This window comes from Cuculus canorus, chromosome 1 (assembly GCF_017976375.1).
Source record: "Cuculus canorus isolate bCucCan1 chromosome 1, bCucCan1.pri, whole genome shotgun sequence".
NCBI classification, from domain to species: Eukaryota; Metazoa; Chordata; class Aves; order Cuculiformes; family Cuculidae; genus Cuculus; species Cuculus canorus.
The window spans coordinates 138,680,881-138,696,348 of NC_071401.1; positions in this window are offsets into that span (position 1 = coordinate 138,680,881).

Sequence of the window (15,468 nt, forward strand, 5' to 3'; positions counted from 1 at the left end):
CTGCATTACAGGAATGAAGTCTGAGTTTCCTAGAAGTAGGAGGAAGAAATGACTTCTAATCAGTACCTCAGGTTTCTCCTTTTCTGCTGTTAACAGAGGGTGCGCACCTGTGCAGCCAGATTAAGCCTAAAGGCTCATAATTTAGCCAAATCCACCTTCACCTATCTTGTACTATATGCTGCTTATTGTCAAAAATAATTTTAAGAAATCAATATTTCTTCTGCTATCTTCCCACAAAGAATAAGGCATTAAAAACTTGGAAGGGGAGAGATGAAGAAGAAAGGAAACCCACTCCTCTCTAGAAAACACATCAAATGATCACTCATGCAGATATTTCATTTCTCCCTCTTGTAATTGTTTTAATTACCTTCCATGTGACCTGAGCTTCTTGATATTTCCCAATTAACTGCTGAAGTTACATCAGCATAAAAAAAAGTACCTGTCCTTAGACATGTGAAAGTCAGTGAAATTGGATGAGAGACAGCAATGCCTAAAACTATTTTTTAAATCTGATTATAATTTACAGTGTTCTGAAATTGCTTGCCTTACAATATATCTCTTTGAAGATGTTTAGCTTTCAGGCAGAACAGCTTACTTAACTGTCTGTGTGTTTTATCTTTGTATGCATGTTTTATCTTTTATATATTTATATTCTGATAAACACTACATATGTTATAAATTACTCTGATGATGTATCTTGCAACTGGGCTTCAGCCACATGCTCTGCTGAAACCTATAAGACAGTCACTGGAAGATGAGTTACTATCTACCGTAGATACATGCTTGGGCTTTGTTAATATGACTAAAGTGTTCCTTTCAACAGTGGCATATTAGTTCTTTTTTACCTCATGTCTGGAGCTCTCATTTAATATTAACCCTTGTTTGGGTCCTACTAGTTATGTCTAGAAAGCAATTATGTTTTGGTGCTGTGCTTTTTCAGAGGTAGTTGCCCTGGCTGAAACTAAGCTCAGTCAGACAAGACTTGTAGTTTATATTAAAAAAACAATATAAATCCAGACATCATACAAAAGAAAGAAAAATAGTAGAACACCTAGCCACTTTCCCTTTCCATTGAAATTTGCCATCAGATTGTTGGCCTTATCTTGGGTTTGTCATTCATGAAATTTACTTCAGCTAAAACTCCTAAAAGCCATCTTTCTTCTGCTGCAGGAATGGTACCACCTAGCTATGCTATAAATGGAATGTATCTTGGGAGATGAAGTCCAGAAAACAGCTACAACAGATCCCCATTGTTATTTTATTTATTGTTCCACTGTTCATATGGAGTTTCTCAACAAGTAGGATGACTGAGTGAATTTCCTCCGTAACTTGCTGCTGTCTTATTTTAGAAACAACGACATAAAAGCATTTTCATTATTTAAATTTTTCTGCGGTATCTTTATTAGAAGGGATGGGGAGACTTAAGCAAAGGATGTTCAACAATTTTTGGAGTTACTTCAGGAAGTATTTATTTCCTCAAATGGCATTTAAATATATTAAAAATGCTGGCTATATAATTAATTTTGTTACATGGTATGTTACATAAGCATGTGAGGTTCTTGAAAACTACATTCAATGGAGGACAACATATTTTTAGGCAAAAAGACCTAATTTGTTGTTTTAAATTTTCATAAATAAGCACTAAAAAAATCCATAGTTTTAAATCAATGCTGTATAAAAAGTGTCTATCCTTAAACAGAAACAAATCCACCTGACAGTATTTTTATTTCCATTTCTCAAAACTTTGCCGTGACTATACAAATAATAAAGTGTGACAACAGACAACAGCACATGAGTCTGGTTTACTTAGATTTAACAGGGTCTCTACTTCTCATTTAAACTGGGCCTTGTATTTCCAATATTAAGAGTCTTGTGGGGAGGGAGGTGCTCTTCAAAAAAAAAAAAATCTCACATACCAGCAAGAAGAGCACAAAAAGATTTTTTCACAAACTGAGCTGCAGCATAAAAAAAGTCACTTTTAATATTCTTCATTTCTTCTGGAAGCACCAGTTAGAGTTCTCTTTGCCTTAGGAACTCTACTTTTATGTTTTCCAATGCTGGGTGGGTAAACATATTTTCTAGGTCACATATTATGTGGTTTCTTACCCAGCAATGTCCTGCTCAACAATTAGCTAGTTCTTTTAACATCAGGATGCTGATGTTTGGAATCTGTACTCAGATTAACCAGCAGCTATTCCTTATTCTTAATAGTTTTACTAAGTAAGTATGCTTGGTTTGGATTGCTTAATATGCACAGGGCTCATACAAGTGGTAGTACATCTCAGCATTATTACATATACTGTTGCACGGCACTGTGGTCACCTCACTTTCAACTGATTTAAGCTGCTTAGCAGCAATACTGGTATTCTGTTCTGTAAATGATAATGCCAATAAGCAATGCATATGCAAACTGACGTGGCTGGCAGCCCTACCAGACTCATTGTAGAGCTCCTGTCATCTCTGTCAAACAAATAAGTGAGCAGCCTTTTGTAAAAAGTCACACCAGTTAAAGGGCTCGTTGTCATGTTTCAAAAAGCCTGCCCTTCAATGTGCTTAGTGTAGATCTGCAGTGGCATTTTATCACTTTCTTTTATGTCTGAACTTTAAACCCATGTCCTTTAAACCCATATTCTGTCCTACTGCCTTGGTTTTAATGTCTCCATTTACATCCCACTGTGCCTAATATCTCCACATGATGGATTCTAATTGAATAATCAAACTTTATTGCAGAAAAACAACCCGAAATAACAGAGACATTAATCCCAATGAACAACCTGCCTCTCTACTTTCCTTCGCGTTAGGCAATAGTGCCTTTCAATTCAGTTTAGAAGGAAACCCTCCAGCTACAGACCAATTATTTGAATGCAGCCCTTACCCAAAAATCTCTAAGAGTTATACCAATAATCTTATTCTACTCCTTTGGGGCCAGAGTGCAATTCAAAGTTCTGTTTAAGTTTGAAAGCTGGAAAACAGGACTCTATATTTGTCCTCAGCAACGTGCGCTGTTTCATTCCTGAGGGCTGGGATACTTGGGCACATCGTTAAAAGAAGCTATTTACCCTATTACAGGCATATCAAACAAGCCACTCGCAGAAGTATGTCTCTGGTTACCACGCTCTTGCTAAGTTCACAGCCACTCAAATGCTATGTTTTTGATGGCAGTAGAATTACCCTGCCGGAGTAGTTTGCAGAAAAAAAAATTATGAAGAACAAGCCAACAAAAGCCACAAAATCACCCTGCTACAAAAGCACTCAAACTGCCAGGGAGTTCTTTCACTGTCCTGTAGATTTGGCACATGTGCATGTATATACATTAGCTATTCTTGACTAAGTTTTGGAAATAAAACCAAAGCAAACATTCCAAATGCTGAGATATGGTATCTGCTCAGTACTGGCATCTGTGCCACTGAGAGCACTTCCATGTGATACAGTCCCTGGAATTGACACTTTGGGAGAAACAATCAATATAGTCCCATTAAATTACATTTCCATGTTATATCCCTCCAAATAGGGAAAAAATACTATAAAAATTTGTTCCCTTTTTGAGTAGTCTGGAAGGCAGGAATTCCAGACCAATATCTTCAGGCTTTAAAAAGAGAAAACTAAACTGTATTATCAAGTCCCAAAACAAAGAAATCTTTCAGTACAAGAAAAAGCTGTATACTTCTGAATGATCCGTGTTGCATGATCATGCATCTCTATCCATGATCTCTATGCATTCAGTTCGTGTGCGTCAGCACTGTGTACTGTCCAACACCTTGTACACCTTGCCCAATGATTTTGCTGCTGCTAAAACTGTAAGATGTTATAATATTTTGCTTATTTTTCTGGTAATTTATTATTTTAAGATTCTGCATACAAATGTAGTCCAATAACTACTACCACAATCTTCACTACGTTTCACTTTGAGTATATCTCCTATTACAGATCTTTGAATACATAGCCAGAGCCCTTTGTAATGTGTCCTGTTGTAGCAGCTCAGTTCTGAACTTGAATTCGTTTGCTGGGATTTTAGACCCGTCTGATGATTCACATTCCAAATTATTCCAAGATTTGTATAGTTTGGGTTTGATAGTTTTAATAATGAATAACATAGAAAACAACATCATCTGAAGCTCTCACCTAAATACAGAAGCTCCCAAGAGCAACCTGCAGACCAGCTCAGTTTACCTGTGAGTTATGCAGGACTTCAGTTAAACTGAGGCTGATGGTGTGAGCAGACATTTAACTTCCCTGAGGTAGTAATTATTCACATTAATAAACTCTAGGTCTTAACTCTATCTGGGTTTCAGACCTATTCTATCATCTGTTACAATTTAATTTTAATAGATGCCATGTATCTTTATGGCATCAGTAGTCCAAAGCACATAACAGAACAATTCAGTGGCTAAGGATTCAACTTTAACAGGCAGGAATTGAATCACAGTGCCTTGTGTTTAATTGCTTTGTTAGCAAGTCCTGTGTGAAAAAAAAAAAAAAGAAAAAAACACACAGGCAGATTTGCTGTTACTTCATGAAATTCTAAACAAGAAAATAAAACCAGAGAGAATTTACAATAAAAATACTATTAATAAAAACAGAAAACTTATAAGAATTCTGGCTTTTCCCCTCCAAGTAGGATGCATATTTCTGTGAAACATTGTTATCTGAAAATATTAATAATATTAATTTAGCAAGCTAATAATTCAAGACACCATAGTCAAATATCTCTCAGTGAATGTCTTAGTAGAAGTAGTCCATCACATTGTTTCTCACCAACACTGATACCTTCAGATATTTTTTCTGGCTTCCTTCTCTCTCTAAATGATTACTTCATTTTCTTGTGCATGAACTGCTTATTCCTTGTCACTGTTTTCCCAGTAAGCTCGGCAGATAGTTATTAATATTTGTCACTGTACACTATACTATGCTGCAGTGCCAAAGCTGACTTGGAAGCCTTCCATTTACAGAGAAATTACTCATCAGCTAAACAAGTGATAACATCCATCTGTTCCACACCATGCTTCTGTTGCTATTTACCAACATCTTGAGATGGTAGCAAAACACTTTGATCTCATATTTAGAGAGTCCAATCATCTTGAAAAATGCATGGTCAAATATATCATCCCAAACAAAAAATTCTGAAATTCAAATATTTCGAGTGATAGAATAGCTGAAATTTGTCTGAGACTTCCAAGTGTTGGCACATACCTAATTGTAATGCTGTAATTGCTGTCACTATTAGAGAAAACCTTTCTTAAAGAAGGGATATCTTACTAGCAGTAGTAATTACCTAGTTATTTTTATCTCTAAGCTGTAATGTACACAGGAAACATCTCTTTTTAAGAATTCTTAGTGATTTAAGGATAAAAACACCTTGGTTTTAAAGTCCTAGCATGTAAAATACATTATTTTAAGAACAAAAAAGCCAAAGGGGCAGTTTTTATATAAAAAACTGAAAGACCTTTGTAATGAATAAAATAAAGGCACACTGTGCTCCGTAGGAGTCAGATGGCAGGAAGGATGCACGGATCACTATATGCTGTTGGCTTGGACAAAAGGCTGTTTAACATGTCCTACTTGATTCAAATGAGAAAAAGAAATATAAGTAAAATGCAGCAAATGCTACTGTGAAACAGAGTTCTTGCCTCTATCTTTGAAGCAATGTTTGTTCCTGGAAAGCATTGGTGCAGGGATTAATTTTTGAAGAAGTTATAAAACCAAAGGCTAACCAAAAGATAACCAACCATATTAGGTACTCTGATTAGGATTAGTGCCACCCCCAACCTGATGCTAACTATGTCCCACAGTAAATGTTCGAAACCACACTGTATTTCTAATCCCTAAGCACATTTCTAAGTAGTAACCTTTCTGCAGTATTTTGAAAAGTTACTGTAGTTCCCCATCCTAGAACAAAAATACTCTTGATGGCAAGTTACACTCTTGGAGTTTGTCAATTATGTCCCAGTGAAATGAAATCAGAGTCCATTAGAATCACTTACTAACCAATAAGTCATTTGAATTTGAAATACATGTAATCAACTCTTGAACTCTGGCTAGATATAATCAGATGAAACTCATACATGAAGTACCTTTAACACACAGAAGTTTGGCTGGCTGCTAAATTTCACTGCCTAGCATTCTTCCTCGTCAAAGAACTTGAAAGAAACATTGAAATGCTCTAATTTTTAGCTAAGCAGGATTATTAACTGGTGTAGCCAACAAGAAATGTTTACTAAGATGATATTTCTTTAGTCAGGGAGGAGTAAAAATTACTGCTCATTCTAACAGAATCTTCTGCTAACACAAGAGAGGCTTGGTTCATCCCTCTTCACCTTCACACAGCCATTCACAGCATTGCAGCAAGAGACGTGCTCTGGTAAGTTTTCTGTCAGTAGTTCTGTGGTATTGCCTCTGTTCTCCAATAAAGAACAGATCTGTATTGTTTTGAGCACTACAGATATATCGAATGAGACACTACTGGCTGAAAGTTTTTGATTTAAAAGAGCGTCACGTCTTGGTAGCTCATATTTGGCTGAACTTCAAAAGTCACATTCTTTATGCCTGAAGTAAGGGCCCCGTCATCAGGCCTTGGTTCCTCCCTCACCAATGGGGATGAGCAAAGTAAACCAGAAGATGAAGAAAGGGAGGGAAGGACCATAGAGCCCTGCTGGTGTTGTTTGGTTCTTTATAGTCATGGCAGGTCTCTAGCCTTTAAGGTGTTGCAAGCTGAGTTTCCACAGTCCATAAAGTAAGTGACGCACTTGAAAGAAGGGCTATATGACAAGATGGAAGCAATATTTCACAGCAGGCTCTCCTTTCAGTTGAAGGGGTGATAAAAAGTTGACCTACGTTATTCACACTCTAAATTTGCTCTTAACTCCAAGAATAGAGCTGTGTCCCACACAGAAGAAGAAAAGGAAGGGGACCAAGAAGAGTCAAGTTGATTAAATGAGTGACTAAAATATGCCTATTTCTCTGCCAGCATTTATGGACTTGATAAGCATTTGAAGATGTGCCCTCTGTCATACACGATTATCATGAAAAGGAAAGGCAGGATGGTTTTCTGCCTACCATTTTTCAAGGAAGTAGAAAATCCCCAAGACTATTTAGGAAAATAGTTGATAACTTGTTTTTACAGTTTATATCAATGTGTACATGTTTTCCCTTATTAAACAGGTTTGTTGGTTTTGGCTGCACTCTTTGACCATTAAGAAGGTAGTTATTACACTAATTTTTGGCAATAAGTTAGTAAGAGGTAGTTACTTTAAAAATTTAACTTTAGGCATTTAAAGCACTGAGTCAGGCAGCAAAACAATTTTATTGCAACTTAGAGAAAATTAAGGGAGTAGTGCATATTGTTTATAGCTGCCACAGCAGTTGTTAGTGTGTGGAACTTTGTTTACAACTCTTGCAATATCTGACAAATTCACAGGAATCTGATTCTAAATAATGACTGAAAATCAATAATTACACATTTTAAATAAGCCTAATTAAGATCATCAGAAATAACTTGGAACAGGTGCCCACATACATGATAATGAGATAGTTCTGGTATGTGGAAGAAGCAAAGACATTGAATGAAATAATGGCTTATCAAGTTAAGTACTGCATAAGTATACAGGAAGACAAGACATGATCTATGTTTCAGCAAATGCTTTCACGAGAACTATATATTTCATCTTTAAAAACTACTCTGAAACCATCTTTTGTTTTGAAAACATAATTCATACTGTCTGAATGCACATATTGAAACATATAGTTACAAACAGCTACCTTCTGGACAACATCAAACGGTTTTTCCACAGGCAGAATTTGGATTGTAGCTCTGGAATAGGTGCACTATAAGAAAACGTTTGCAGTGTAAACACTTCCATGACATTTATGGGTGAGGTTCTGAAATCCCTTTAAATCAATTAAGAATGCTGCTGTGAAATAGCATAGCAATACCTTACATGTAGACACTCAAAAGTAGGTTAAAGAAATTGTTGAGACTCAAAAAAGCACTCAAAAAGGCTCTGAAATTAGCGATATTGATACTTCACCAGCTGAAATTAGAGAGACAGCCTAGCTCAAAACTCATGAGATTTCTGGAGAAACCACTGGGAAATGTAGTTGCCAATATCAAGGAAAATAAGGGTCCATTACTGAAAGCAGCTGGTTATCCAATTAGGAGGTACTCATTGCCTTTTCTTTAGCAGTCTCTACCAACAAGGTCTTCCAAGTCTCTACAGACATGTTTCAAGGAGAAAAGGAAATACCATCAGTGTGAGCAGGCTGAGTCAGGGGTTAACGGCAAGATCTTGATCCTTATCAGCCTTTGTATGAGAGTGTTGAGGAGGCTGACCAGTGTCATAGTGAGGCCCATCTCTGTTGTCTTTGAAAGACTGTGGAAATCAGGGGTGGGCCTGGTGACTAGAGAAAAGCAAACTTCCTACCCGTCTTCAGAAAAAGAATGGTCCTCTGGGAACTCCTCTTTGGAGTCCTTCAAAAGAGTAATTCAGGGAACGACAGGCTCATCAGCTTCACTTCTGTCCCTGGAAAAATCATGGAGTCAGTCCTCTCTGAAACTGCCTTTGAACAGATAAGAGAGAGGAAAGTGACTGGGAACAGTCAGCATGGATTTACCAAGGGTAAGTCATATTTGATTGACCATCTTGATTGACCTTTGGTGATATTAATAAAATGACTGGATTTGTGGATGACAGAACTACAGTGGATGTGTGTGATCTATGTTCAGATCAAGAGGAGTTTCCTACTCACTTGCATTCATGCTGGCTAATTTAATGGTGTCAAAAATTGTGGTCCAGGCCAGCTGGCCATGGGCCAACATGGGCTGGCCCCTCTCTAAGACCTGGGAGTTATGGGGGTTTCCCCTAGGACAGCTAAGAGCAGGGCAAAAGGGGGTCAGCAGGAGCAGACCCAGCCCAAGGCATGGGCTACATCCCTGGGGATGGGCTGATGATGGGTCAGGATATGGGGCCACACGGTTGAGCAGGGTCATGGATAGCAGGAGACTGGCCCTGCTGCGGCACAGCTGGTACAGGGTCTAATTTCTTTGAGGGGCTGAAACGAGGTCCTGGGTCATGGGCAGGGTGAGGAAGCCTGGGTGTGGGCAGGGCCAACCAAACTCTCTCAGAAATCTCGGACAATTTTCCTCCCAAAATCAAACTTGACTCCAAAGGGTCAAGTCCTCACATCCCTCAGATGACAATGCAGCCTGTAAGAGCATTTTCCTCCACGCAGCCCCCACAAGAATTCAGCCACAGCAAGGATGCTTTGTGGAGGCTTCCTCTTCAGCCAGGACTGACTCACCCTTTCCCACTGAACCTCTTCCTCAAATAACACCCAACGCATGTGCAAGTGCCCCAGCTATCAGAAAGACAGAAAGCACGTAAGAGCAATAAAAGAAACCAGAGATGGAAAAGGATGTACTGAGCAGGGTATAGAACCAGGCCCCACAGGTAACAAAAGCTGAACTACTTCACATTTTTATATTTATGTCAAAATACCATAAAACAACTTCTCTGCTTTTGAAAAAATGCAAAATGTTGCTTGCACCTAACCTCAGCTGACCAGAAAGCCACAGAGAAACTGAGACCTCTTACTTGTCGGCCAGATATACTGCCTCGGGAGGTGAGAAAGGAGTGAGAGCTGAAACGAATTTGGAGCATTAAAAGAAGTGTCTCATTCACTCACTGGCCAGGAACTGGTGTGTGGGAACCACCCAGCAAGCACTCAGAATGTCAGCTGGGTGTATATTGTAATACATGCAGAACTGACTTTACATAACCTTAAGGACGCGAAGTCAAATGCTAAAGAGTTAGGAGACACATGCTGGAGTTCACATGATTGCCTTGGAGCAAGTTTGCCCTGGTGTAACGCTGAAAACACACTTATGAAGGAAGTACTATTAGGAAAAAAGCAGAAAACCAACCCCACACTATTTTTCAATAGCTTATCATCTTTGATGCCTGAGGTGTGTGAGGGGAAATGTACCATTTTATATGTGGATGTATACATTAGCATCGATGAAGAACATGATGGATACCTATGTAGGAGGTTGTACTTAAAAAAATCTGTCACAAATTAGAGTGGTTTTGAGTGGTTCTCTGCTAGTAAACAATACTTCTCAGATAATTTTTAATTAAAAAAAAAAAACAGCAGAAAACACATTTCCATTATATCCATATTGTGTTTACCTATAATATAAATGTGGAACACACACCATTCTAATATCTGTGTTACACGTTTTCTGAACTCTCTGTTACTTTGTTGCTTGCTAATAGAGTTGTACAAGAATCTCTGTTGAAAGCTACCTGCTTAAACTAAAGAATAAATATTCCATTTTTAGAATATTCATTAAAGCGGCATATTTTCTGAAGGCAATACTTTAGTTTGATTTTTAGAGCACTGTTTAAACAGATTTTGATCTGCTTTTCTTTCCCAGTGATTTTGTAGGCAGAGAGAGAGAGGGGCAAAGGGAGAGAAAGTTCTGTCCCAGAGGATAAGCTATGGAAAAACACTACAGAAAATCCATATCAATCACAATCTGTACTGGGGTACATCTGTGCAAATATATTTGTCTATATTTGAGACACTCTCCTAGACTTTTCAGTGGAAAGTGTTTCTAAGGTGTGATTCATTTCATGTTTAAATTAGTATCTAAAATGGATCAATGAAGTAGTCCTAGTACTAGTTGCATTCCTCTCTCCTTCTCCACAAAAAGACTCAGAATACGAGCTGGAAAGTGAATACTTCTATAACATCTAGTCCTAAGCTACTTTGCCACAGGACTTCTATGATGTTAGTCCTAACCAAAACTTTTTAGGTTTAAAAATAAAATGTAGCTGGATTGACCTCTGAAGTTTGGAAACAGTTCTGCCAGACCTGTTACCCATATATTTTGATGAAACCAAATACTCTGTCTCTGCATCACTATCTGGGATGGAACTGGGACTGTTTCCTTATTTAAGACCACAGCAATTCCTTTCCATGTCTTCCAGCTGTGGGATCTCAGCTTGCTAATGAAGATTTTATTTGTGAGAGCTTTGTGTTTTTGTCCACAATGTAGAAAAACAGGAAAGAAGACAAATCTAGGAACAGTTTAATGCTCACTTAGGCAATTAGGTACTGTTTCAGAAACAGACTTGAGCCACAGATTTAGGATTTAAGTTTTGTCAGAGCTTCTGGGCGTTCAGACTGGGGAATTTAGGTTATGATCTTTTGCATTTTATGATCCTCCCTCAGAAACTGTGCTCTGGTTTCTGTGCCTCCATTCTGAGGCTGCAGGAGTCAGTGAATGTTTTCTTTTCTTTCTGTGCCAGTGGGAAACTCTTGACATTCAAGCTTGTTCATGCTGCAGGCTGAGTGTTTGCCCACATTCATCTTTTTACCACACTGCAAAGGGATAGGGTACATAAAATTTCTGGTCATCTTTCTTGGTCCTTCTGAAAATTCCCTAGGTGCTGTTGGAGATAGTTGTCTACATCTCCAATTTTCCTTAAGCTATCAAGTACAACTAGCCTCTGTTAGATAGCAGACAGCAAACTAGTGCTACGTCTTTACTTGCCCGAGTGAACATCCCTGTCAGCATCTTTTAAAAACTGTAGAAATCCTAGAAGGATCCACTTGTACGTTGGTACCATATCTGAGGACAGATTTTCCATGTGTCTTACAAGGCAAAGGACAGAAATAAGCATAGACACTTACAACACAGAGAAGACACAGACTTGTCATCTCACCCTATTTTAATGAGTAGCAATGTCTATCTCCACTTACCCACTCTTAAAATTATCAAGAGCACATGTTGTTCAACCCGGCCCTTGAAAAGCACAACAGCTTGATTATGTTATAGCTGAGCCAGCTTGGAAGTATAGGAGGAACAATCCAAAGTCCCAAGACACCTCTCAGTTTTTTTAATAGATTGAGATTCATTAGCATTGCTAAATTTTGGTCTGCTTTTACATAATTAATGCACTCTCCCTAGAGTGAATTTCAAAGTCCAGTATTATAATAAACCCACAGTGTACTTACAGAAATTGCATTTACAATCTATCAAACCGCTTTACAAAGACAGAATATTGTTCTTATTCAGCAGCTGAAAAAAGTGAAAATAGGGGAAAACTAAATAATTCTAAAAGCAATACCGCATTTGAGGGATACCGTGGACCTAACAATCACTGACTTGATTATCTTAGTCTACTATTGACTACTTACTTAGATTTACATTCCAGTCCTCAAAAAAATTGCATCAGCCCCTACTAGTTAGTACTTGATCTGATTCTGTTGTCATGCCATAAGACGCTGGGTGGAAACAAAACTTTCATATGGACGCAGTCTATCACACATGGAAACACCAACATTGTAACTCTGTACATAAGACACTACTGTGTGATGAAGATCTCCATTTCAGGCCTGTGTGAATGGAATGACACTTGACATTTCTAAAGTGGTACATGCACACAAGAAGACCAAATCGAAAGCCCAGAATCTCTCCTTATTTATATTCATTAATGCAAAAGCACAAAGTAGATAGCCCTTTCTCCCTGAGCCCCAGATATCCTATAGAAGAGGAAAAAAAGAATCGTTTCAGTATTCAGTTCCAAATGCCCTGTGTGAAAGTGCTCTACATTTCTAAATAGCTGGGTTCATCACACATTTTATTCCTGAAGATGGGACCAAAACCCTCCAAAAAGTAGCAAAACAAAAATAAATTTTAGTTGGGTAGGTCTCCTTCCATTTTATGTTAACTCTGTATTTTGCCTGTTTTTAAAAACACAGCTGACCTACCCAGCAGCATGCTCACTTTACAAACATTACCTTGAGACTCCACTATCTGTCTTGTTCACACGTTTTGTGATCTAAATTTTGGTGTCAGGATAAGGAAGATTTCAAATGTCAAAAATTCACAAAAGGTAGATCATTGCAGGCAGGAAGGCAAAGACAGAAAATCGGTACAAGGCAGGGTCTTAGATAAGAAAGCGTAATGCAAGGCTGTGTCAAATTGAAAAGACAGCTAATTTTGAGGTTTTATTCATAAGCATGTTGTTACAATTGTAGGAAGAGGATATTCCCTTGGGAAGAGTGGTGCTCTCGTCTTACACTGCAATAGCAGAATTGTTTTGGGTTGGGTATTAGGAAAATGTTCTGTTAAGAGATAAACAGAAAGATCTGCTCTGGAAAAACAGTGAAAACAGTGAAGGTATTCAGGTGAGAAATGGAAACAACATAAGCAGGTCTAGGAAGCTCAAAATGAGTCATCTAGATCTGTAGTAGGAAACCTGAACTAGCACCAGGATTTTCAGAGGCGCTGGCCATCTCTGCTCCCCTGCTGTTCATGAACTTAACAGGATTTCCAATTCCCTCTTCTGCGGGCTGATCGTTCTTGGTGGTGTGAGACATTCATATACTTGTTGCACTGACTACCTGTACCTGCTGGAGAGGCATGTCAGCCCTGTGCTGAAGTAGGGCAGTGATGATAATTCAGTCATGGGTAACAGCTAATAAGCATTCTGGCCTACACAGTAACAGACAATTTTGACTAAATGTCTCCTGAGCCAGCTTGTGGCTGGATAGCTCAAATTGTGAGTAAAAAGGATGCGTAACTGCTTGCACACATCCAAGTAAATACACCTCCAAGTACATTTTTGTTCCAGAGACCTCACGCCTGGCATCTTTTCTGGCAAGGGAGTCCTGTGGTTCATGTACATTGAACTCCCAAACAAGTGGAGCCAATCCTCCTCCTCAGCCTCCTAGTCATTTAGGTATATTCCCTTTGAAACAACCATGCCTTGTACCAATGCTGTAAATCTTTGTTTTCTAGCTAGAATTTTAAGGTACAACATGACAGATAATCAAAAAGCCTAAGCTTTCCTGAGGAATTTCTTTGCCATAGATGGTTCGTGCTCAGAAACTGCAAGAGATTTGCAGATCCAAAAGAGCTGCCAAAGTCCCGAACTTTTCTTTGCCAGGCATATCTTGTGCTATGATCACCAAGTTTTATTAACAAACCTTTTCCTCACAAAATTCTCTTTCCCCTGTTGGATTTAACAAGACTGGAGCTCCCCAGAGAAGCTCTCAAAATGTAGCAAGTGACACAAAAACTTGTAAACAGTCATCACATAGAAGAAAAGCTTAGGTGTATCCAGTGCCAGGCTGTATCACCATGCAAAAGCAGCATTATGTGCAGGCAACTGCATTCATCCCAGGAACTCAGAGAAGACACCTTTCTGTTCTCCTTATGAGACTCAGCATGAGCTGTGCCCTGGAGCTACCAGGAAAGCTGTCCACCACAGCCAAGGTTTGATCAGATTTTGAGAGCTGTTTTGGATACGTAATAGGATCTTTTATTTTCCTTCCCTTTCAAAAGAAGCACGAAATCAGCAGGCGCTTGCTGTATCTATATCAGGGGATCATCACAAAGAATTGGAAAGGGTCAACATACTTGGAAGCGCTGTCATCACTCTGTGTTTTTTACTTAGCAGGAGATATGCAAGGGTCTGAACTTGAACAAGGATTCTAAAATTTAATATTGCTTAACACCAGTAACAGGTCTATAGATGAATATTTTTACTAACCACAAAACTTCATTCCTGGTAGCAAGTATGTAATACCCTCTATAAAGCGTGACACTTTTACGTAATGTAAAATTCCAGTATTTACAGGGTTCCTATGCAGCATGGGGCTGTATAAATGATTCCTTGTTTTGCTAAGGATATCATTACACTGTGTACACAGCACAGTAGGGCTGAAGCTAGTTCAAGACTACTGTGTATGGGTTTCTTTTTTTCATTCCCGACTTAAAAAACTACAGAAATTGTACTTCTGTGGATTAAAAAAATGCCTGCAAATAATTATCTATCGTTCTTAGAAGGATAATTAAATACCTTTTATTTTTTTTCCTTGAGAAAAAAATTGTTGTCTATTGTTTCTTTGCTTGTTTTGGAATTTGTTCTTGTGAAATGATCTAAGGCATAATATTTGTTCAGGTTAGTTGTAGAGTGAAGGAGTCCAAGCTGCTAACCAAAATAAAAAGCAAAGGGGTTGTCTAGTTTGTAGCCTGAACTGAGCAGAGGAAAGTATATTCTTTTTTATTTGTCCAGAGGGCTTTTTGTGAGGAAGAGAGTGTGAAGGGCAAAATGTTTGATGTTGTGTGGTTTTGTATTTTTTTTTAAAACGATGCTTTTCTTAGAGAATTTTTTAAAGTAACAGTGTTATTATTTTCAATATCTTATTATCCAGGGTTTCAAGACCAAAACTCAGAGGAAAAACATCTTGAAAGCCACCCTCGTGGAGCACTTTCATATTGTGAACTTGCTTCATAGCAAAGATATACCAACCCCTCTTCCACTGTGTCAATCCACAGCAAAAAAAACATGGGATTTTTTTTCAGCAAAATATCTGGCATTCTAAACCATATTTGATTCAGAACCTTGAATTTTATTTGATGGTGAACAAGGCCAGTTTTGCTGATTTCATCTAGATATT